This window comes from Petromyzon marinus, chromosome 54 (assembly GCF_048934315.1).
Source record: "Petromyzon marinus isolate PM22_M1 ecotype Great Lakes invasive population chromosome 54, UKy_Petmar_22M1.pri1.0, whole genome shotgun sequence".
In the NCBI taxonomy this organism is placed as follows: Eukaryota; Metazoa; Chordata; class Hyperoartia; order Petromyzontiformes; family Petromyzontidae; genus Petromyzon; species Petromyzon marinus.
This window is the reverse complement of record NC_133720.1, coordinates 7114134-7137966: the sequence shown is the minus strand read 5'-3', so window position 1 is coordinate 7137966 and position 23833 is coordinate 7114134. Positions and strand designations below refer to the sequence as shown.

At 50.1% G+C, this 23833-nt stretch overlaps 1 protein-coding gene across 1 annotated transcript in view; it reads right to left on the bottom strand.

The window, feature by feature from the left end:
- LOC116954224 (uncharacterized) overlaps positions 1–23531 on the bottom strand; it is a 32836-nt gene extending 9305 nt beyond the window's left edge. The window contains exon 1 of the mRNA XM_032974784.2: positions 23146–23531. The gene's annotated coding sequence lies outside the window, so the exon portion shown is untranslated. The remainder of the gene's footprint in view (positions 1–23145) is intronic.
- Positions 23532–23833: the final 302 nt, after the last annotated feature.

The following is a 23833-nucleotide window of genomic DNA, read 5'->3' as shown; positions in this document are numbered from 1 at the left end:
CGGCATGCATCCATGATGTTGTGTGGATGCGCCGATGCCGGAACAGCGTGTTGGTAATTACAAGCCCATGGGCTACACAAAAATCTAGCAGCCTCCTACCGTTGTTATTGAGCTGATCTGGCCCATGCCCTCCAATCACTCCAGACCAGGAGCCAGCATCATGACAAACTCGGGCATTGAAGTCACCCAACAAGATGACTCTATCCCGAGGGGCCACTTTAGCCAGCACCTGTGACAGGAGGTTATAGAAGGCATCTGACTCATCGGCTTTGCCTGCATCCCTCCACGGATGTTGGTCTTCGGTGGGGGCATTAGTTACTACGACAACCACTCCTCGCCTCTGGTTGAGGGGAAGGCGAACCCAAAGTAGCCTGGGGCTTACAGCTTCCCACACCTCACCGCCACGCTCCCACGCCCCCTTCATTCTTTTGTTCAAAAGAAGAGCCACACCCTGTTGTTTGGCAGTCTGCTGCCCCGAGTAGAGGACTGTCCACCCCTCATGGTGGCAGGAGCCAGAACCGGTCCACCGGACCTCCTGAATGGCACAGAGATCCAGGCGGTACCGGTCCAGCTCCCAACAGAGGAGTGGCAGCCTCTCCTCCGCAGTGAGCGTTCGAACATTCCACGTGGCCATCCGTAATGGCTTTTCGTTGTTTCTGGAGGAGCCCCGAGGGTAGAGATTCAATCTCCTGGCTCCGCCAATTGGGGTTTGGCCAGGAGACGTCATAGACGCCTGTTCCCCCGGGGCCTCCGGCACAAGCTTATTAGTTAAATTTTGTATTTGTAGTTTAGTGGTAATTAATTGGAGGTGGTGGGGCTACCAGCCCCTCGCACCCGTCCAGAGCCCCCGTTTAGCCACTGTGGTGGACACAGACGCCATGAGGGGAGGAGCCAATCGGAATTGGACCTCCCCCCACAGCACTGTCCAGGACAGAGTTGCCCATCCGGTACACACTTACACACACCCGCACACACACCCACACACACCGCACACACACACTCACACCCGCACACACACCTGCACACACACACCCACACACACCGCACACACGCACACACACACCCACACATCCACACACACATGCACACAACCGCACACACCCACACACACCCACACACACCCGCACACAAACACCCACACACACCCGCACACACACCCAAACACACCCGCACATACACACGCACACACCCACACACAACCGCACACACACACTGACACACCCTCGCACACACCCGCACATACACACGCACACACACCCACACACAACCCCACACACACACAGACACATCCTCGCACACACCCACACACACCCGCACACACACACCCACACACACTTACACACACCCGCACACACACCCACACACACCCGCACACACACACCCACACACACAGACACATCCTCGCACACACCCACACACACCCGCACAAACACACCCACACACACTTACACACCCCGCACACACACCCACACCCACACACACCGCACACACACACTCACACCCGCACACACACCCGCACACACACACCCACAAACACCGCACACACGCACACACACACACACATCCACACACATGCACACAACCGCACACACCCACACACAACCGCACAGACACACCCTCGCACACCCGCACACACACCCGCACACACACCCACACACACACCCACACACCCGCACACACACACACACGCGGTAATAACCCACTGACTTGCAGCAATTTCCTTCCGTTGAGTAGTGACCACAAAAATTACTGCTTCGAAAATGTCCTCCACTCTCCTCCAACATCGCAGTGCCTGGTGATGATGGTGATGATGGTGGTGATGAAGGTGGTGATGATGGTGATGATGATGGTGTGCATTGCGCACACCATGGATCCCATCCCTGTATGGTCCACCAACCGCAGACACTGACACTAAGATTGTAAGTGCGGTTAACTATGATACCAAATCACTGCCGTCACCACCACCTCTATGATCACTGCCATCACCACTTACGTCACCACCACAATCATCATTATCATGACTACCAAATGCATCATCACCACTACACCACCACTATCACTCGCAAAACAACCATTACTACCACACCCACCTCTACCATCCCAACCAAAACAGCCATCTCGATCACCATCACGACACCACCAGCACCACCACAACCACCTCCACCATCACGACCAAAACCACCACCACAACTACCTCCACCATTACTATCAAAAACATCAGCACCACCACAACCACCTCCACCATTACCACCAAACCAAAAGCACCACAACCGCCTCCACCACTACTCACAATGCCATCATCATCACCACAACCACCACCACGACCAAAATTACCACCACCTCCACCATCACGACCAAAATCATCGCCACCACAATCACCGCTATCATTGCTACCAAAACAACCACCTCCACCATCACGACCAAAATCATCGCCACCACAACCACTGCTATCATTACTATCACCACAACCACCTCCACCATCATGACCCAAATCATCGCCACCACAACTACCGCCATCATTGCTATCAAAACAAATACCTCCACCATCACGACCAAAATCATCGCCACCACAATCACCACTATCATTGCTACCAAAACAACCACCTCCACCATCACGACCAAAATCATCGCCACCACAACCACCGCCATCATTGCTACCAAAACAAATACCTCCACCATCACGACCAAAATCATCGCCACCACAATCACCACTATCATTGCTACCAAAACAACCACCTCCACCATCACGACCAAAATCATCGCCACCACAACCACCGCCATCATTGTTACCAAAACAACCACCTCCACCATCACGACCAAAATCATCGCCACCACAATCACCACTATCATTGCTACCAAAACAACCACCTCCACCATCACGACCAATATCATCACCACCACAACCACCGCCATCATTGTTACCAAAACAACCACCACCCTAACCAACCACCTCCGTCCACGTCAGTCGACCAACGACCCAGACAAAAAAAATATTCAGCAAGAAACTCAGCTCCGAGCAAAATCAACTCCTTTTGAATAGTGTCTCGAGGTTTGGTGGTGGGGGGGGGGGGCGGGTGTGACCCAGCTTTTTCCTGGGTTATAAAAAATAAAGGAATAAAGACACAAACAGACCGCACACAAACGCGGCTTCGTGATGCCGTCGCTGATGCCAATGGCACCGCGACCAACACCGCAAGAGCCCCGGGCGAGCAGACCGGGGCCGTCACATGGTCGTCCCGGTCGCGGCGACCAAATCCCGTGACATCGCAGAAGCATCGCTCTCCTATTCCCCGTTCGGCGCCCTTCTCCGATAAATCATCCACGGTGGGGTGGGACTCGATTACGAATTTTTTTGTTGCTGTTTTTTTTAATTAAAAAAAAGCTCTCGAGAGGAAAAGACGACGACACTGGTTTAAAGGGGCGAGCGAGCGAAGCGAGAGGAACGAGAGGAGCGGGAGCTCCCGTGTGATTTCATCGTGAGCACCGCCACGCGCCCCCTGACCACAAAAACTTAAAAATCGCAGACCCCTTTTTGAAAGCGCGGATTAATTTATCGTCGCGTGAAAGTGAGCCCCTGCCTTATCTCTAAACGGGTGGTTACCTGTGGGTCAGGGAGAGACACGGAGAGGGAGAGAGAGATCGAGATCGAGAGAGAGATCGGCGCCACTGGGGATCCTCATTGTTGTTGAATCCTAGCCTCGGTCACCTGTGATTTGAGCGACCGCGTTTTTCTGAAAGTCACCGTTCGTGATTGATTTATGCGTCCAGGAGAGACGCACGGAGTTGCCCTGCTGCCGCATTGGAGTTGTTGTTATTTGAAGGTGTTTTCAGCCAATTTAACGATGATGAGTGTTGTATGATGTTGAACTTCTTTCCCACCGTATGTAGCCAATCCGTGCTAATCGGAGGTGTTTATTGTATAAGTGTGCGATTTAAACCGGAGCGCCCGGAAGAAAAGAAAAGAAAAACCCCGCACCTTGTGCGATGGAGCAACGCTCTATCCCCGCACAGATGGAAACGGACGGCAGAATAGTCCACTTCGCTGTACCCGCCTTCGCCTGGCCAGCCAGAGTACGGCGGCTTCATCCCGCGAAGGGGGTTTCCTACGACCCGTCTGCACGGCGATCCATCAACCCTCGCTGCTTGCCTCAACGGTGCTGGGTTACAGGCGGCCTGAGACGTGCGGCAAAAAGCGAGCGGTGGTATCCTGATGGTCTCGGTCTGGTCACCGATGATTGTGCAGTTGAACAACCTCCACCTTCACGACGATGATTGGTTCCACGAAACCGGTCGCCGAGCGATTTGGTCCTTTAGCGAGGATGGGAGACACGTGAAAGGCTTCATTCGCTCCGATAGCATCGAAAGTTACCCCCTTTTCACCCAGAAAACGTTCTTTGTAATATTGAAACAATGGGTATTAATACATGAAGATACTAACAACGTTATAAACACCTAATATCAAAAGTAAGGTTAATCATGGCAATAATTACAAGTTACTGTATCTATAACAGCCCGTCGTTAACAGGGGAATGGTTGTAAGTGAACACATTGGGCTCTATGGAGGCACTACACTACACTATACACTGCCATACACTACACAATATACTACACTACTATACACTACACTACTATAGACTACACTACTATACTACTATACACTACACTATACACTACACTACTATACTACTATACACTACACTACTATACACTACACTACTGTAGACTAAACTTCATATACTACACTACTATACACTACACTACTATACACTACACTACTATAGACTACACTTCATATACTACACTACTATACACTACACTACTATACACTACTATACAATACACTATAGACTGCACTACTATACACTACACTACTATACACTACATACTATACACTACACTACACTATACACTACACTATTATACACTACACAATTATACATTACACTATACACTACACTACTATACACTACACTATACACTACACTATTATACACTACACTACTATACACTACCCTATACACTACACATTGGGCTCTATGGAGGCCCATCGTTCAGCGATTAGTCGTTAACAGGGGTGGTCGTTAAGAGGGGTTCTACTCTACACTACTATACAGTACACTACTATACACTACTATACACTGCTATAAACTACACTCTACAGTACACTACTATAAACTACACTATACACTACACTACTATAAAGGGAGACCCCAACATGAGTGAGGATGATGCCAGGAGGAAGAGACTTGCATAGTGACCCTAGGACTTATATAGATACCCCTAGACTTAGAAACCCCTAGGACTTACATAGAGACCCCTAGGACTTAGAGACCCCTAGGACTTACATAGAGACCCCTAGGACTTACATAGACACCCCTAGGACTTACATATACACCCCTAGGACTTACATAGACACCCCTAGGACTTACATAGAAACCCCTAGGACTTACATAGAGACCCCTAGGACTTACATAGAGACCCCTAGGACTTACATAGAGACCCCTAGAACTTACATAGACACCCCTAGAACTTACATAGACACCCCTAGGACTTACATAGAGACCCCTAGGACTTACATAGACACCCCTAGGACTTACATAGATACCCCTAGGACTTACATAGACACCCCTAGGACTTACATAGATACCCCTAGGACTTACGCAGTGACCCTAACGAGTACACATTGTTTGTTCTCCTGCACAACAACATTTTTTCAGGGGGGAGGGGATAGGGCTTACGACCGACCGCGCTCTCTGAGACTTTGCATTTGTCGCGGGCCGGACAGGAGCGTGGGGCTGTTAACAAACATCACGCGCTGCTGCTGCCGCTGTGTACGGTTCAGGGGGCCAAGGGACGTCAACAAACAAAAATAGCGGAGCAGAGCGCACGACACGGGGTGGGGGGGGGGTAAGGGAGGGGGAGTTCTCACGAGGGCAGCGAAGCGATCTCGGGAATTCGTCTCGCGCCGTGATTGCTTCAAACCGCACGCAAGCAACGCCGCCGCAACGCCTCCACCCACCACCGCGCGCTGTGAAGACCGCAGCCACCACCGAGTCTCTTACTCCACACGTTCACCGAACCTCCGTCACCCAGCGAGGGATTGAGGAATGCCGCCCTGACGCGCTCTCGGGTTGCGCCCGTGCACCAGCGTGCGTGTCGTTCGGCGCGACGTCCGACGTTTCGCCCCAACTGTGCCGCGGGAGCCTCTTAAGGAACCGAATTTAGAGCTGAGGAGAGAAAAGCCCCTGCGCGAGCGTGGGGTTGGGGGGGGGAGCGAAACGTCGGACGTCGCGCCGAACGCACCCCCCCCCCCCCCCCAGAACGCAACCGGAGAGCCGTGCTGCGGCACAAGCCCGCGATAGACGGGCGCAGGGTCACCCGATGAGAAATTACCCCTTGACCTTTGTGAAACGACCCCTTGACCCCTTGACCTTTGCGCCCTTGCGCATTCTCGCGCGCACACAAAGACGCGCCACGCCTGACGCTGTGAGTAATGGGATTAAAACTGTCACACTCAAAGGGTCCGGCCCTTTTTTTTAGTGATAATCTTGATTTGAAGCTTTCGTGACTGCAGGAATCCACACTTTTTGGTTCTTTCGGTAAAGTCACGTGGGTAGGAAAATAAAACAAAATAAAAAATAATATACCACGACGTTTCGATCGCAACACAAGCGGTCGTACTCAGGCGGAAAGAAATAATCCAGCAGTGGAACTGGTGAACCAGCGAGAGAGCTTTTTTAATTTTGAATTAAATTTTATTTTTTACCCCGGAGGCTCCACTGCCATTTTTTTGGGCCCTGACCAAATTAAACTCCCCCCCTCCTCCTCCTCCTCCTGTAAACCCAACCGAGCCGTCACCACAAAGACAAAGATTCCCCGTGTATCCTTGACAGACCGTTGGGGCAAGTGCTGTGAGTAGCGAGTAGCAGCCACCTATGAAGGTCGGCAGTGTGGCACACGAGGAGGGGGTGGGTGGCCAGCACCACGCCCGGCCGCCCTCGTATGCCCAGTGGCGATGTTTACACACCGCACCCAGGCACTCGTTTGAGGCTGAGTCGACCTAGGGGAGATCCAGGACCGGTTCAGAAATTCGTCACCGGTGTTGGTCGTGAGCAGCGATCGATCTCGGGTAGCCGGGTTCGCAGCGCAGTACCGATCCCCATATACGTATACATACATGTATACAAACACAAACTTGTGTACACTCACATTCACAACAACAGCTGTTGTCGTGTCAGACTTGGTGCACTATGAGGCTGTCACGTGGAGTTTGGAAGATTCACTGCTGCTACTGCCAGGAGGAGGTCACATGGCAGACCCAGGTTCCGTGGGTTGTACTGCTGTGCCAGGCTAGGTGCAGGAGGAGGTCACGGGACAGATTCAGGTGCCATGGGGTTGTACTGCTGTGCCAGGCTAGGTGCAGGAGGTCAAGGGGCAGACCCAGGTGCCATGGGTTATACTGCTGTGCCAGGCTAGGTCCAGGAGGTCACGGGGCAGATCCAGGTGCCATGGGTTGTACTGCTGTGCCAGGCTAGGTGCAGGAGGAGGTCACGGGACAGACCCAGCTTCCATGGGTTGTACTGCTGTGCCAGGCTAGGTGCAGGAGGAGCTCACGGGACAGGCCCAGGTGCCATGCATTGACCGACCGACTGGCACGATGGGCCACCTCGCTCAAAAATATCACGGGGTTTGGCTTAGCATGACCATCACTCAACCCCCTCATTGTTCGCCCTATATCCCCACTGTCCTTCGTAAATAAACGTTGTTGGTCAACAAACACCGCGGGCTTATTGCCGTTAAGTCAAAAGGTCAACACAGTCAATCTACGGTTAAATGATTAAATACCCTACCCTCATGACCTCTCCCTATCCCAAAGACAAAGAGAATGGGATAGCCTATGCAATGTTGGCACTGTCATAGACTGCTCTGCACAGCCTACACCCATAACATAGCTCTGTGTGTAAGAGAAGTCAAAGATCCCCCGTATAGCCTTAACAGACTGTTGGGGCAAGTGCTGTTAGCGAGCAGCACCTATGAAGGCCAACACGGCACACGAGGGAGCGGGTGGCCAGCACCACCACGCCCGACCGCCTTTGTCTCCCCAGTGGCGATGTTTACACATCGCACTCAGGTACTCATTTGAGGCTGAGTCCACTTAGCGGAGGCCCACAACCGGTTCAGATAATCGTCACTGGTGGTGGCCGTGAGGAATCGAACTCGGATCGCCAGGTTCGTAGCGCAGCGCGTTAACCGCTACACTACCACTCCCATAGACGCACACACACACACTGACACACACACACACTGACACACACACACTGACACACAGGACCGGTTCAGATCATTAATCGTCCATCGGTGAGCGAGAATCGAACTCGGCTCGCCGGGTTCTCAGCGCGGCGTAGCGCTAACCGCTGCGCCACCGCTCCTGACAGATCACCACCGCTGACCCCCCTCCACCGCTCCGAACGATGTGCGGTTCGCGGGCTTGCGCGAGCTTGGTGCTACAGAGGCACGATATCCGACGTTTCGCGCCCGGGGGTGTGCTTCTCCGACGCAGGTGTCTGGCAATTTTTAGTTTTCTTCAGCAGGCACGCGGAGCGAAACGTCGGGCATCGTCGTGCCGAACGGCCCGCGAAATCCAATGCGGCGGTGCCGCGAAATGTCGAGGGATTTGCCCACATTATTTATTTATCTAAGGGAGAGAACGCATCCAAGGGGAGACGGAGCGATGATGACAACGACTCCTGTGCGGCGGTGGTGGTGGCGCTGGTGCCACGCGGGATTGGTGAGCCGAGGCCCTCATCCAGCAGTGGACAGACACTGGCTGATGGCGATGATGGCGGTGATGGGATTATTTTCGAGTTGTTGTTTGGCAGTCAACTCAAACGTTGTTGTTTTTTTTAGCTGTTCTTTCGCCCCCCCCCCCCCCCCAAGTATCGTAACATTTTAAACTGCGTCACATTTTATTGTCGCCGTTTCTTTTTTAAGTTTCCCTTTTTGAACTGCGATTGCCAACTGCTATGATTGACAGCGGCTTGGTGGATCCACTGCTGGATGACGGCCTCCCCCCCCCCACCACACCCCCCACACGCCGGGTCTGTCACGGGAGGGGGGCCGTTTGACCATACTTCACCACACTGGTCAGCGAGGGTTAATTGGTTGGTGAAATGCTGAGAGGTAGACCACAACAATTTCAGGCTATCCCTCGCCACTGTGGTGGCCGGAGTTCATAGCGCTAACCGCTGCGCCACCACTCCCCGTAATCCCTTTACCCCCCACCCCACCCTGACCCCCCATGAGCAGTGTTTGCCAAGCCTAATTGCAGCCTTGAATCATCCTTTGTGACGTCACCGCTCACCAACTAAGACTCGTAAGCCCGCAAAGGTGGGTGGGTGTGGGGGTTCAACGTCGCTGACTTCACTCGACGCGTTCATTTGCTGGCCCGCCGTTTTATTTTCTTCACAATCCACTGCCGGACGAAGGCCTCGTCGTGATGCATTGATCAATTCACTGTGTAACAATGGTTTTTTAATTATTATTTTTATTATTATATTTAATATTATTTTTTTGTTCCTGGGTAGTAAGTGTTATTTTCTAATTGCTTATGCCTCAAAAGTACAGAAAATGGATATTATTACCCACAAACTTTTGCTTTTGTGACCAGGACATTGATATTTTTAAAATGTGCCTATTTTCAATGAGAAAACGTGGCGCGCATTCGCGTCTTTCGTTCACGTAAAGTCCTGGTCACAAAAGCAAAGTTCGCGGGGGGAATAACAGCCAAGTTCTACACTTTTGAGGCATAAGCAACGAGAAAATAACACTTACCACCCAGTTTTAAAATAACACTTACCACCCAGTTTTAAAATAACACTTACCACCCAGTTTTAAAATAACACTTACCACCCAGTTTTAAAATAACACTTACCACCCAGTTTTAAAATAACACTTACCACCCAGTTTTAAAATAACACTTACCACCCAGTTTTAAAATAACACTTACCACCCAGTTTTAAAATAACACTTACCACCCAGTTTTAAAATAACACTTACCACCCAGTTTTAAAATAACACTTACCACCCAGTTTTAAAATAACACTTACCACCCAGTTTTAAAATAACACTTACCACCCAGTTTTAAAATAACACTTACCACCCAGTTTTAAAATAACACTTACCACCCAGTTTTAAAATAACACTTACCACCCAGTTTTAAAATAACACTTACCACCCAGTTTTAAAATAACACTTACCACCCAGTTTTAAAATAACACTTACCACCCAGTTTTAAAATAACACTTACCACCCAGTTTTAAAATAACACTTACCACCCAGTTTTAAAATAACACTTACCACCCAGTTTTAAAATAACACTTACCACCCAGTTTTAAAATAACACTTACCACCCAGTTTTAAAATAACACTTACCACCCAGTTTTAAAATAACACTTACCACCCAGTTTTAAAATAACACTTACCACCCAGTTTTAAAATAACACTTACCACCCAGTTTTAAAATAACACTTACCACCCAGTTTTAAAATAACACTTACCACCCAGTTTTAAAATAACACTTACCACCCAGTTTTAAAATAACACTTACCACCCAGTTTTAAAATAACACTTACCACCCAGTTTTAAAATAACACTTACCACCCAGTTTTAAAATAACACTTACCACCCAGTTTTAAAATAACACTTACCACCCAGTTTTAAAATAACACTTACCACCCAGTTTTAAAATAACACTTACCACCCAGTTTTAAAATAACACTTACCACCCAGTTTTAAAATAACACTTACCACCCAGTTTTAAAATAACACTTACCACCCAGTTTTAAAATAACACTTACCACCCAGTTTTAAAATAACACTTACCACCCAGTTTTAAAATAACACTTACCACCCAGTTTTAAAATAACACTTACCACCCAGTTTTAAAATAACACTTACCACCCAGTTTTAAAATAACACTTACCACCCAGTTTTAAAATAACACTTACCACCCAGTTTTAAAATAACACTTACCACCCAGTTTTAAAATAACACTTACCACCCAGTTTTAAAATAACACTTACCACCCAGTTTTAAAATAACACTTACCACCCAGTTTTAAAATAACACTTACCACCCAGTTTTAAAATAACACTTACCACCCAGTTTTAAAATAACACTTACCACCCAGTTTTAAAATAACACTTACCACCCAGTTTTAAAATAACACTTACCACCCAGTTTTAAAATAACACTTACCACCCAGTTTTAAAATAACACTTACCACCCAGTTTTAAAATAACACTTACCACCCAGTTTTAAAATAACACTTACCACCCAGTTTTAAAATAACACTTACCACCCAGTTTTAAAATAACACTTACCACCCAGTTTTAAAATAACACTTACCACCCAGTTTTAAAATAACACTTACCACCCAGTTTTAAAATAACACTTACCACCCAGTTTTAAAATAACACTTACCACCCAGTTTTAAAATAACACTTACCACCCAGTTTTAAAATAACACTTACCACCCAGTTTTAAAATAACACTTACCACCCAGTTTTAAAATAACACTTACCACCCAGTTTTAAAATAACACTTACCACCCAGTTTTAAAATAACACTTACCACCCAGTTTTAAAATAACACTTACCACCCAGTTTTAAAATAACACTTACCACCCAGTTTTAAAATAACACTTACCACCCAGTTTTAAAATAACACTTACCACCCAGTTTTAAAATAACACTTACCACCCAGTTTTAAAATAACACTTACCACCCAGTTTTAAAATAACACTTACCACCCAGTTTTAAAATAACACTTACCACCCAGTTTTAAAATAACACTTACCACCCAGTTTTAAAATAACACTTACCACCCAGTTTTAAAATAACACTTACCACCCAGTTTTAAAATAACACTTACCACCCAGTTTTAAAATAACACTTGCCACCCAGTTTTAAAATAACACTTACCACCCAGTTTTAAAACATCGTGTTACATCGTGCCACTGTCGTCTTTCCGGGGGGGGGGGGGGGGTGGCTGCGTGACCACGCGCGCCCAGAGCCGCTTCAAGTTACCGACTCCCCACCGGCGTGAGCCGTGGACCGGGAGTCGAACTTCGGTGCGGTCGGTGAGCCAACGGCCAAGCAGGCCCGACGCTCCGCTCCCCCCCCCCCCCCACCCCCGGCAGGCGTGGAGCGCGCGTTTCAGTTTCAGTGTATTTTGGTATAGCCCTGTGAGCCATTCGGCTCTTGAATCGGGTGCAACCACAAGAAACAAAAAAAAACCAAAAACACGAACAAGAAAAACATCTTACAGTGACTACGTGAATGTGCAAACAGAAAATCCATGGGAAAAATAAAAAAACAGCTAAAACATTCCTGAAAAAAGCACCGTACACCAACGCTTTGGCGTTGGCCTGCCCGCCCGCCCGCCCGCCTCGCTCTGCGCGGGGGTTCGAGGCTCGTCTTATTCCTGCCCAGAAATTCGCTCTGTGTGCATCGCGGCTCTGCGCTCACCAGTGGGGATCAATCGTGTACTCCGCCTCTGGGAGATTTGCTGGTTTATCCCAGGATGTTTCTGTTGCGCGTCGTCCCTTTAAGACGTTTCTCTGTTCATGTTTGTTTTGTTTGTTGCGGTTGCACGCACCCGACTCAAGAGCCGCGTGGCTCACAGGGCTACACCTAACGCATGAAACTTGAATGAACTTGAAACTGTGTGTGCGCTGCGTGAGTGGGGAGCTGTGGTGTAGCGGTTAGCGCTACGCTGCACTACGAACCTGGCGACCCGGGTTCGATTTCCGCTCACGGCAAAGACCAGTAACGATTATCTAAACCGGTCCTGGGCCTCCCCTAGGTCGACTCAGCCTCAAATGAGTACCTGGTGCGATGTGTAAACATCGTCGCTAGGGAGACAAAGGCGGCCGGGCGTGGTGTTGGCCACCCACCCCCTCGTGTGCCGTGCCGGCCTTCATAGGTGCTCGCTAACAGCACTTGCCCCAACAGTCTGTTAAGGCTACACGGGGGATCTGTGTTGTTGTTTCGCACACGGAGATACGTACAGGGACACTGCTTTTTGTGCGCGTTTGGTTTGTTGTCCTTCCACCCCCTCGCCGCACCTCCGATTGGCACGGTTGGCTACGTACGGTGAGAAAGAAGTTCAACGTACAGATAAAGACACACAGAGATACATACAGATACGAAAGACAAAGATCCCCCATAAAGCCTTAACAGACTGTAGGGGCAAGTGCTGTTAGCGAGCACCTGTGAAGGCCGGAACGGTACACGTGGGGGTGTCTCCCTAGTGGCAATGTTTACACACCGCACCAGGTACTCATTTGAGGCTGAGTCGACCTAGGGGAGGCCCGAGACCGGTTCAGATAATCGTCACTGGTGTTGGCCGTAAGCGGGACGAACCCGGGTCGCCAGGTTCATAGCGCAGCGCGCTAAACGCTACACCATCGCTCCCCACACACACATACAGACACACACACAGAGACACACACACATGTACACACAGAGATACACACACGGACACAGATACATACAGAGACACATACATATAAACACACAGAGATACAACATTGTGTACTGTGTAATTTGTTACCATGTTACAGTGCAGTACTATCCGTTCTTTTCCCATTAAAAACGATAGTCACTGATAAGTGATGACATTTTTTGAAGCACCCCGGCATAATAAACGGACGCTGTGCATTGTGTGCGTTCCGAGCTAGGCGATTTCGCTTGGTGCGCGCCCCCCTTTTATTATTTTTTTGGAACGCATCTACTACAACCACTCCTGCTACCGCATGAAGCGAAGTAAACCTAGGCGTAACAACGACGATGACAACGACGACATTCAAGCCGAGGTTAGCGATGGCCACAACCGGACGGGCGGGAACGGGCGCGGCAGGGCGGACGAGACGGAGGTGACAGGTTGAAGTTTTCTAATTTATCCGTGATGGCTCAAATCGAGCGAAAACTTCGCCTACCAACCCCCCCACCCCCCCCCCCCCCAAAGTTTGTCGGAGCGCGTGAGAATTCCTCCGCGCGCCCATCGCGAAACTCAGCGCCAGACTTTAACCGCGTAACTACTTTAAAAAAATATTTTTTGTTGAATAAAATATTAGTTTTTAATTCCACAATAAAAGTTATTTTTGTTTGGTTTCGAAGCGCGCTAATATGAATGTGTGTCGTTATACACGGCTGTGTCGCGTCAACAAAACGTGGCAATTCGCTAATTAGTTCGGCACGTGGCGTTTGTGCGTTGCAGAGTAAACCCCACGACATCCGCACTTTGTTTTGATTCCACGTCCTCACTCGGGCCACGCATTGCAACATTCTGACATTGTGGGCCAGCGGGCATCGACGAAAATCATCAGGCACGCCGGACTCTCATCGGAGCGCGCGGTCGGAGGGGGAGAAAGGGATTTTCTGTGGGAAGCGGAGTGGGGTTGGCCAGGTAATTTAAGACCGGTCTAAGGTGTAGGAATGGACCCCATGTACACGTGTGTATTTACGCGATCTAATCCCACCCTCCCCCCCCCCCCCCCTTAAAAAACCCCTCTATTATGGATGATATTGGTCGGGAAAGCCTGCCACGTGTTAAACTACACGTGTGTGCTTTTTACCCTGTCTCTGAGCTTATACAAGGGTGCTTCAAATAAAATGTTAACACTTCCGTGAATTGGCAACGATGCTACAAAGCAATGCGCCTCTCGTGGTATTGGAGAAGATTCCAGACACGTGTTGACAATGATGGCGAACAAGTGGAGACTCTTTGGCTTGTGGAAGCTATTAACGTTACATTTGTTATCACGTTACAGCGTTGTTATTATAATTATCCGTTCCTTTTCCCATTAAAAAACGAGAGTTCCATTTAAGTGTTCACGTGTTTTTGAAGCAGCCCTTCATAATGGACGGACGAGGTGGCCTACCGTCCGGTTTGCGAGTCGCGGCGCGGTTGATTTCAGGCGATCTTCATAGTGTAGAGGAAGGTGCAAAAACAATGGAATTTACATCAGGAGACACACAGACACAGAGAGAGAGGGGGGGGGGGGGGACACGTGGATTGGAGAGCGCATGCGCGGTTTTAGTGACATCAGTCAGACTGGCTTGGGTAGGGCAAGTCATCGCTATAAGGGTCGATGGATGTCCGTCTGGTCAAGAGTAAATAATAAATATGAAAACTTTTTTTTGTTTTACCATGTAAGGCCCACTGAGCTGTACAGCTAGTTTTCAGAAGCGACCTGGCCACAAACGATAGCCCAACGAAGTGGCTTATCATCATCATCATCACGTGGAAATGTACAGCAGTCAAACACTCTAAACGCGTGGTGATGACGACTCGAAATGTTAGACGGAGAAACCGGAGGACCCGGAGAAAAATCCACGCGACCACGAGGAGAGAGGAGACACGCAAACTTCAAATATACAGCAGCAGGCGTCAGGGTCTAGATCGAACCCACGACCTCCTGTACACCAGGCGAGGCAGTTAACATCTCCTAGCCACCGTGATGATGATGGGAGAGAGACACGCGAACTCCAAATATACAGCAGCAGGCGTCAGGGTCGCGATCGAACCCACGACCTCCTGCACACCAGGCGAGGTAGTTAACATCTCCTAGCCACCGTTGGCGCTGTGAGTGACGTGCGGTATAATAATGACGGAGTTGGCACAGCCAGGGAATGGAAGCGCATCCGAGTAGAGACGTCCGCCGAGGAGAAGGAGCGATTGGAATCGGCTCCTCGTGTGTAGAGCTAGCGCTGGGGGTGGATTGTTTGTTACGTCGCAGGTGCTGTGAGAGATGGCGACGGCTTTGGGTAGGCCATCATCCAGCAGTGGATCGATCGTGGCTGATGATGACTACGATGAGCTATTCACACACGCAACAAAAAAACATGAACAAGGTGATCCACTGCTAGGCATGTTGAACTCCTTTCGCCAGCCGTGCTAATCGGAGCAGTTACAGATGATATGCATCGCTTATTTGCTGACGTGACGGCGATAACTAACGATGGAACAGAACCTGGCATCATTGAATCACCACAGGCGTCGTCGTCATGATCATTCTCCATCCAACTCATCCTCCCTAAGCCCCTGTGCAAGTCTGGGCGCGACACCCTGTCGCTTCTCCTCTGCCGCTCACCGACTGCCTCGCGCTCTCTCTCTGTGTCTCTCTCTCTGTCTCTCTCTTCCTCTCTCTGTGTACCTCCGATTAGCACGGCCGGCTGCGTATGCTTTGCGAAAGAAGTTCAACGCAGGCGCGTGCGTACACGTTACATAAATGCGTCCAAGCGTACGGGCTCCAGTTAACTATGATCCGTGCTCCATCATCGTCATCATTGTCATCATCAGCCACGGCAGATGTCATATTTCCCAGGTTTAGCGATATAAGGGCTTCCGTTAATTCTTTTATTATTCTCGTGAATTGTGTATATGACCCTCGGACGAAAATATGCAATTTCGATTTTTTTTTTTAAAGCACAAAACAATCTAAACGAGAGCTGCCAATTCACGTTCGGAATTTTTCAGTTTGCCTGCAGAGAAACGAAAGGCGAACGGGTGACGTTCTGTCCACTCTTCGCATGGGACCTGGGACAATCAACCTCGTCATTGTCTATCCACTGCTGGCTGAAGACCTCCCCCCCCCCTTCCCTCTCCCCGCAAGCCACCTGTCGTGATCCCACGATGCACCAACACTGCTGCACGCGAGGAGCCGATCTCGAATGATCGCTCCGTCTCCCTCGACGGCGCGTCGCTGTCGGAGGCGCTTTCTCGCTGTCGGCTAAATTAAGTCGAACCCGTGAATGACCTTTTGGATGAAATAAATTGATTTGCGAGCGGGCGAACGCTGACGCGAACGAGTTTGACCGCTCCGTCAAAGGTGGAAGATGAGGTAGTGACAGCAGCAGAAGCAGCAGCAGCAATTGAGCAGCAAAGATTTGGAGTGGGTTTTGTGTGTGTGGGTGTTTGCGTTTTCCAGGGATTGAACCGTCAGCAGAAATGAAGCGAGGCTCACAAAAAAAAGAATTGTCAGGCAGTGCAAAATAATAAAGAAATGTATTTATAGAGAGAGAGAGACACTCCGGTAATCAATTCTAGATTTGAAGCTTTTGTGACTGCAAGGATTCACACTCTTTGGTTCTATTCGGAAAAGTCACGTAGGTAAAAAATAAAACGACAAAAATCACGACGTTTCGGCCACAACAGAAGTGGCCTTCATCCTCGCATTCGCGTGCGCTTCTTCTGCGGCCGTCTGGAACGCTCTTCCTTCCCAGATTTCAAAGCCGCTGGGAGCTATGCGCTTTTAAATAATCGTCTAGATTGAAAATTCCTTTCGTTACTTCTGCTTTTTGTGTGTTAGTTTGTTGTCCTTGCCTCGTACCTCCGATTAGCGCGGTTGGCGACGTGCGGTGCAAAATGAGTTTAACACACACGTAGCAAATACAGACACCCACACGAGTAGATGGACAGATAGGGATACACATACATGGATGGGTATTGGACATGTCCATAGGAATGGAGATGGGTGTATATGGATGGGGAGACGGACAGAGAGAGACGTGAATGCCATCTTCAGCCGTCCTTCACGGGTGGCTGCAAATGAACGACTGAAAACTCCACGACGCAAACGTTGTCACACCAACTTTCGCGCGCAGCCTCGCCTGGCACTGCTAAGGTAGCGAGCAACTCGGCCCCCGGGGGTTCCGTCCGCTCGCTCGAAGCCAGCATCGTACTCTTGATTTAGACCGGAGGAATCCGACGAGCCGTCAAGCAACTTTTGCGCAGATGTCCAGCAAGCTGGCGGGTGACAACGTTACAACAACAAACAGTGCAGACAACACGATATCGAGTTCAAAAACACAAGACGGAGTAAACAAATCACCCAGACACTAACAAATACAACTTAGACCATCCCCATTCTACCAGGCGACGCCCACCAAGGTTATTAAAAAAAATGTTTTTCAGAAGTGACCCGACTATCACGAACGATAGCTGCTGAGAAACGCGTCTGTTATTATTGAGAAACGCGTCTGTTATTATCGGGACATTTATAAAGGATGTTTAACACGTAGACTTCCGCGGCCAATATCATCCATAATAGAGGTTTTTTTTTGTTAGATCGCGTAAATACACACAAATCTGGCTGTCGCCTGATGAAGCTGGTTATAATTATTGGCGAAACGTCGTACTCGGATTTAAAATGTTGTGGCTTGGCTCTCCAACACACTGGTGTGCTGTATGAGTACACTACATTATGCACTACACAACACACTACACTATACACTACACTATACACTACACTACTATACACTACACTATACACTACACACTAGTGCTGTACAAGTGACGAATTGGCCACGTTCTGTTTACGTGACAACCCTTACTAGTTGTCTGTGTCGGGTGGTGGCGGGTTTAACGACGCATTTCAACAATAACGCGATTTAACCCAAAACACCTCCCCCACCCCCATCCTTCCCCTCTTCATCTCTCAGCACAACAACAACAACACGATCCCAAGTCCTGTGATTATTCATTGTTTTTTTCGGTAAAGTCACGTTTGTGATTATATTAGACAAGAACCCCATCGCCTCTTGTGCCGAAGCGATATCTTAATCAGCAGCGTGGTCTGCTTCAACGCTAAGCAAAGCAGTATCGACATTTAGTGTCTCGTCAGCAGGCAGGCTCTGCTTGAACCAATGCTTGTCAACTAATAATGAAAGGCCCTTTTATTGTTTATAGACAAGGAACCCGCTGCCGATGAGGGCCAGGAAGGGCCGAAACCAGGTCCGGAGTTTGCTTCGCCTGAACCAGTGGCTCTGAACCGTTGTTTTTAGTATTGAGAGCCCGCAAATCGTTCTATCGGGGGGGGGGGGGGGGAGGCTTTTGTCTCCAGCTCCTCCGCCTAGAGGAGGTCCCTTATGCAAAGCAGCAGCAGCCTTCTTCGTCTGGTCGTACGGCTGATGCAGACGCAGTGGAGCAAGTGCAATAGTCACCCGTGATATGGGGGTTTGTTTAGGGTTAGATCGCGTCAATGTGAACGCAGTCGTCAAACATGAGGCGCGTAAAATCGGTCGCGAAAGCCAACACGTGACAATGGCCACGCTCAGGCGGCCAGGCAAGACAACCACCTCGGTAGGAGGCGGAGTGCATCGTCGTCGCCGCGATGTCTCCATCGTATCTCTGTGTGAGTCTGTGTGTGTGTCTCTATGTGAGTCTATGGGTCTCTGTGTGAGTCTGTGTGTGTCTCTATGTGAGTCTGTGGGTCTCTGTGTGAGTCTGTGGGTATCTGTGTGAGTCTGTGTGTGTCTCTATGTGAGTCTATGGGTCTCTGTGTGAGTCTATGGGTCTCTCTGTGAGTCTGTGTGTGTCTCTATGTGAGTCTATGGGTCTCTGTGTGAGTCTATGGGTCTCTGTGTGAGTCTCTGGGTCTCTGTATGAGTCTATGGGTATCTATGTGAGTATATGGGTCTCTGTGTGAGTCTATGGGTCTCTCTGTGAGTCATGGGTCTCTGTGTGAGTCTGTGGGTCTCTGTGTGAGTCTATGGGTCTCTGTGTGAGTCTATGGGTCTCTGTGTGAGTCTATGGGTCTCTCTGTGAGTCTGTGTGTGTCTCTATGTGAGTCTATGGGTCTCTGTGTGAGTCTGTGGGTCTCTGTGTGAGTCTATGGGTCTCTGTGTGAGTCTATGGGTCTCTGTGTGAGTCTATGGGTCTCTCTGTAAGTCTGTGTGTGTCTCTATGTGAGTCTATGGGTCTCTGTGTGAGTCTATGGGTCTCTATGTGCGTCTATGGGTCTTCGTGTGAGTCTACGTGTGTCTGTATGTGAGTCTATAGATCTCCGTGTGAGTCTACGTGTCTCTATGTGAGCCCTACGGCTCGCTGTGTGAGTCTATGGGTCTCCACGTAAGTCTATGAATGTCTCTAACTAGTCTACGGGTCTCTATGCTAGTCTACGGGTCTCTGTGTAGGTGACTGGTGACCGAGTGGGGACCGTCAGCTCGCTTGCACTCGAATCCCCGTCATTTAGACGGCTCAGAAACCCAGAATTGGAGCCCAGGCCCTGGGCAGTGCCGTCCCGGTGTCTCTCTCCGTGCCGAGCCACCTTTTTTGGCTACCTCGCTTCTCTTTCTCTTTGCCTCCTCGTACCACTGGCAACATCCGAGCCGAGCCAGCACAGGTCCCTCACGGTGCGGTTTTTGTTGTTGTTGTTAATTTCCCACTGGCTATTTTGCCGAGCCGAGCCGGAACCGAACCCGCGATACGCTGGCCTCACCACAAGACGTCTGAGAGTGACTCGGGGCTAAGCAAGGGCCAGGGGCAGGGTTAATTATTTTAACATGGAGCCTCGGCATGGCTCCGGCACGGCTCGGTTGTTGGTCCAGTGGAAAAATACGTATGTGTGCCTGTGTCTCTTTCGTAGTTAGTGGGGAGCGGGGGGCACAGCGGTTAGGGCGCCGCGCTACAAACTCGATGACCCGCGATTTGACACCCCTGCTCACTGCCAACACGGGTGACGATGATCTCTGATCTGCCTCCTAAGCCTCCCCCAGGTCGACTCAGCCTCGAATGAGAAAACATCGCCGCTGGCAAGAGACAAAGGCGGCCGGGCGTGGCGTTGGCCACCCACCCGCTCGTGTGCCGTGCCGGCCTTCATTCGTGACCGCTAACCGCACCCACAGTCTGTTAAGGCAATGCAATGGGATCTTTGTACCTTTATGAAATAACTAAATAAATAACCCCCCCCCCCCACAGGGGAGGGGTGGTTGTCGTGTCGACATAAGGGGAAGTTGCTGCCAGCGTTGTGTTGTGGCCGATTGCCGTGCGAGTGCCAACAGCTGTCGCGTCCCAGCTGTACGCGAGTTAGGATGCCACCTCGATCGTTGTGATTCAAGCCAATCAGAGGGGAATTCACACCACCCCCCTCCCCTTCTCTCTCTCTGTGCGTTTCCAAATAAAGGCAAAGATCCCACCCCCCGTATAGCCTTAACAGCCCGACGGGGCAAGTGCCGTTAAGCGAGTAGCGCCAGTGAATGCCGGCACGGCGCCCGCAGCCTATAGCACCTGTTAATGCCGTCCATAAATGACGTCACGCGATTTTGGACGATTTTTTACCCCCCCTCTCCTCCTCGTCGTCACACGGCGTCACAAAAAGTCAGACCCCCCCCTCAAATATGACGTCACAAAGCTCTGCCCCCCCCCCCAAAAATAAAACATGCTTCAAATAACTTTAAACTATTGTCTTGGTTGTGCGTATTTAATGTGGCGCTGCACTCTGATGTTGTAGGAGAAAACATTTATTAAAAAGTCTATTTAATTAAGTTAGAACGTGTTGTCTATATTTATTTAAAGTTGCGCATTTTGATGTAACGTCACATTTCTCAAACCCCCCCCCCCCCTTCGTCACACATCGTCACAAATGACTGACCCCCCCCAAAAAAAATAGGTGCGTGACGTCATTTATGGACGGCCCCTTATCCGGACTCAAACCCCTGCTTGGCTCGCGAGAACTGAGCAAATCGAGCGCATTGCGGACTTTACATATTTGGCCACGCGCCAATGTTCACGGCAGACGTAAGACAGGCATAGCGACGCACCTACAGCCAGAGTTTGTCTATACACACGGCGAGAACGGGGATATACAGCAGCAGCAGCAGCCAGCGTGCACCACGGCTGGTGCGCGACTTCACATTGCTCTAACCCCCAAACGTGACACGGGCCGTGGCGGACAAACTTTTATTAACACAGGGCGCCAACCACTCCCGCCCACACCCTACCAATGATGGCATGCAAACAACCAACCCCCCCCTCTTCGCCTTACTGCAGGCTGTGGGCTACGGGCGTCAGCTGCCGTACAATGTGCGCAACCCACCGATCAATCCGGATAGAGAATGACTGCTGCACGACCTCATGGATACGGCTGCTGTAAGAGGGCAAAGACAACGATCTCAACTCACCCACCACCCCGTATGGCCTTCAAAAAAAGGACTGTTGGGGCAAGTGCTGTTAGCGAGCAGCACCAATGAAGTTTGGCGGGTTTGTCACAGACTACCATTTCGAGGATGGGATAGGCGATGCAATTTTGAGCGGTCAGCTGTTACAGACGGCGCTCTCCGCAGCCGACACCCATACCACGGCTACGTGTGAAGTAAAAGTCAAAGATCCCCCCGTGTGTAGCCTGTAACAGACTGTAGGGGCAAGTGCTGCTAGCGAGCACCTATGAAGGCCGGCACGGCATACAAGGGGGTGGGTGGCCAGCAACCACGCCCGGCCGCCTTTGTCTCCCTCGTGGCGATGTTTACACACTGCACCAGGCACTCATTTGAGGCTGAGTCGACCTAGCGGAGGCCCACAACCGGTTCAGATAATCGTCACTGGTGGTGGACGTGATGAATCGAACTCGGGTTGCCAGGTTCGTAGCGCAGCGCGTTAACCGCTACACTACCGCTCCCAAAGACGCACACACGCACACTGACACACATACACACTGACACATACACACTGACACACATACTGACATACATACACACACTGACACACACACACTGACACACACACTGACACACACACTGACACACATACACACAATGACACACACACTGACACACACACTGACACACACACACGCCTATCGGATTGTAAGACGCACCCTCAAACCTACCAGATTGTAAGACGCGACCTCTCCCCACAACTTTTACTTTCAGGAAACAGAAGGCACGGTTGGCAAGGCGCGTCTTACAACCGGGGGAACATGTCATAAAATGCGCGTCTTATAATCGAGATAATGTTAGAAAAGCCGCGTCTTATAATCCGGATAACATGTTACTGAATACGCGTCTTATAAGCGAGAGGAAATGCCAGAAAAGACGCGTCTTATAATCCGGAGAATATGTTAGAAAATACGCGTGTTATAATCGGGAAAACATTTGAGAAAATACGCGTCTTATAATCGAAAATGTAGGAATGACGCGCCTTATAATCCGGAAAACACGTTAGAGAATACGCATCTTATGATCGAGAGAATGTTAAAAAATGCACGTCTAATAATCCGGAAAACAGTTAGAGAATACGCGTCTTATAATCGACAAGAACAAAGTGCAGTCGACCATCGTCGTGCCGCCACTGCGTGTTTGGTACCTGCGGCGCCGGGTTCCTCTGCCGGGTTCCTCTGCCGGGTTCGGGTTCCTCTGCCGGGTTCCTCTACCGGGTTCCTCTGCCGGGTTCGGGTTCCTCTGCCGGGTTCCTCTGCCGGGTTCCTGAGTCGGGGCGAGGGCGCTCCGGCTGCCTTGCGCGGTCGGCCAGAGGAAGGGGGAAAGAGGGGCCTCGTCTCTCTCTCGTCTCTCTCTCTCGTCTCGCTCTCTCTGGGTCTCGCTCTCTCTCTCGTGTCTCTCTCTCTCGTCTCTCGCTCTCTCTCTCTGGTCTCTCTCGCTCTCTCGTCTCTCTCTCTCTCTCTCACCGCGCTGGATGTTGCTGGCCGCTTCGTCTCCCCTTTAAATGTCCCCGGGGGAGGGGCCTCGGCACCGGCGAAAATTGCGCAACAATCGTGGCCGGGAAGGAATAAATAAATAAATATCGGCTTACTGCTTTTGCGTGTGTGTGTGTGGGTACGTGTATGTATGTGCGTGTGTGTGGGTAAGTGTGTGTGCGTGCGTGTGTGTGCGTGGGGAGCGGTAGTGTCGCGGTTAGCGCTACGCTGCGCTATGAACCTGGCGACCCGGGTTCGATTCCCGTGCACGGCCAACACCAGTGACGATTATCTGAACCGGTCCTGGGCCTCCCCTAGGTCGACTCAGCCTCAAATGAGTACCTGGTGCGGTGTGTAAAC